General features: G+C 47.1%; 1 pseudogene across 1 annotated transcript in view; it reads left to right on the plus strand.

The window, feature by feature from the left end:
* Nucleotides 1–2601, plus strand: part of LOC311102604 (estrogen-related receptor gamma-like) — a 62699-nt pseudogene that overhangs the window by 25100 nt on the left and 34998 nt on the right. The window contains exon 3 of the transcript in view: nucleotides 1714–2129. The product of the transcript in view is annotated as an estrogen-related receptor gamma-like (transcript). The remainder of the gene's footprint in view (nucleotides 1–1713; nucleotides 2130–2601) is intronic.

Genomic DNA, 2601 nt, shown 5'->3' on the forward strand with positions numbered 1-2601 from the left:
TGTACGGTGAAGCATGGGGATGTTTTTCAGCGGCAGGGACTGGGAGACCAGTCAGGATCGAGGGAAAGATTAACTGAGCAAAGTACAGAGAGATCCTTGATGAAAACCTGCTCTAGAGCACTCAGGACTTCCGACTGGGGCGAAGGTTCACCTTCCAACAGGACAACGACCCTAAGCACACAGCCAAGACAACACAGGAGTGGCTTCGGGACAAGTCTCTGAATGTCCTTGAGTGGCCCAGCCAGAGTCCGAACTTGAACCCAATCGAACCCATCTCTGGAGAGACCTGAAAATAGCTGTGCAGCGACGCTCCCCATCCAACCTGACAGAGCTTGAAAGGATCTGCAGAGAAGAATGGGAGAAACTCCCTAAATACAGGTGTGCCAAGCTTGTAGTGTCATACCCAAGAAGACTCGAGACTGTAATCACTGCAAAAGGTGCTTCAACAAAGTACTGAGTAAAGGGTCTGAATACTTATGTAAATGTGATTTAACCAGTTTTTGCTTTGTCATTATGGGGTATTGTGTGTAGGTTGATGAGGGACAAAAAACTATTGAATCCATTTTAGAATAAGGCCGTAACGTTTAAAAAAACGGGGAAAAAGTCAAGGGGTCTGAATATTTTCCGAAGGCACTGTAAATATGGAGAGAGTGACGGAGAGAAAGTAATAGACAGAGCAGAGATCAATGAATTACAGCTGCCATTAACACTCCTAGGGACGGGAGGAGTGGAGGGGTGGAGAGGGGGGTGAGGGGGTTGTCGACACTAAATAGGTTGATTGTATTAAACAGGGGATGGAGGGGTGGTGGGGAAAACAAGTATTTTTGTTCAGATTCCTCTCCCCTAAGTGTATGTGTGTGTGTATGTGTGTGTGTGTGTGTGTGTGTGTGTGTGTGTGTGTGTGTGTGTGTGTGTGTGTGTGTGTGTGTGTGTGTGTGTGTGCCATTGCAGTGTGTGGGTGTGCATATATATGTGCATTTGTGTGTCTGTGTATGTGTGTGTACGTGCATGCATACCTATGTGTGTGTGCGTGTGTGTGATGTTTGTTTTGAGTGGCTGTCTCAGGCGTGATCGAGCAGCGTTGTGCCTCTTTCCTGATTACTCTCATGTAGAACAAGTTGCTATTGACTAGACTGACTGATGGCTGTAGGCTAGAGACGCTTCCACAGGCCTCACTCAACACACACACACTCTCACACACTCTCTCTCTCTCTCACACACACACACACACACACACACACACTCTGTGTCTCTGTCTTTCTCTCACATACACATTCTATCTAGATTATAGGTGTTTTGTTTCGAAAGCATCTGCTAGCATTATTGAAAATGTCGTGAAAATAATCAGGAAATTAGCATTTTGTGTGATGTCACTATAAAAAGACACCTATTTTAATTGCATCATTGGTAAGATGATGAAAACATGTTGTCAAGCCTTTTCATTATGACCAACTCACCAATAACAACATGTTGTCAAGCCTTTTCATTATGACCAACTCACCAATAACAACATGTTGTCAAGCCTTTTCATTATGACCAACTCACCAATAACAACATTTTGTCAAGCCTTTTCATTATGACCAACTCACCAATAACAACATGTTGTCAAGCCTTTTCATTATGACCAACTCACCAATAACAACATGTTTTCTTATGTCTCTCCTCACTCTACCTCACTTCCTCCTCCCTCCCCCTCTACCTCCCTACCTCCAGGCTCCTCTGCAGAATGTCCAGCAAAGAGCGCCACCTAGAGTCCAACTGCCCGTCCTACATTAAAACCGAGCCCTCCAGCCCCGCCTCACTGGCAGACAGCATCAACCACCACAGCCCTGGGGGTTCCAGCGACGCCAGCGGCTCCTACAGCTCAACCATGAACGGCCACCAGAACGGCCTGGACTCCCCCACCCTGTACGGGCCTGGGGCCGGACCCTTGGGCCCCGCCGGGGCCTCCAAGCGCTACGAGGACTGCTCCAGCACCATCGGGGAGGACTCGCAGATCAAGTGCGAGTACATGTTGAACTCCATGCCCAAGCGGCTGTGCCTGGTGTGTGGCGACATCGCTTCGGGCTACCACTACGGCGTGGCCTCCTGCGAAGCCTGCAAGGCCTTCTTCAAGAGGACCATCCAAGGTTGGCTTTCACGCTCCCTCCGCTCAGGGTCAGGGGTTAGGAGGGTTAAAGATTAAAGGTCAGGGGTGAGGGGTCAGACCTGTTTTTTTATTATTTGTTATGTTAGGGTGCCCCTAGTCTTTTACTGCAATACACAGGCACACGCTCACACGCATACACACACACACACACACACACACACACACACACTTGCAGCTCTATTGTCCCCTGCTTATAACTATTTAATTGGTTTCAATAGGATATTTCCAATCTTTACAATATGATATGCTGATTGAATAGAGAGATAAAACATTGTTCTACCTCTACTTCTGATCTGATTGTTTGGAGGAAATCCTGGGTCAGACACAGGCCAGGGATTATGATTAGAGGTCAGAGTTAGGGTCAGGTTAAGGGTCAGGAGTCAGACTCCTCCTGTCTAAAGGCTTTATGGTAAATAAGAAGCTTTCAAACTTTAATAAAGATCAGAGATGGA

Source organism: Coregonus lavaretus, assembly GCF_964263955.1.
Source record: "Coregonus lavaretus genome assembly, chromosome: 27".
In the NCBI taxonomy this organism is placed as follows: Eukaryota; Metazoa; Chordata; class Actinopteri; order Salmoniformes; family Salmonidae; genus Coregonus; species Coregonus lavaretus.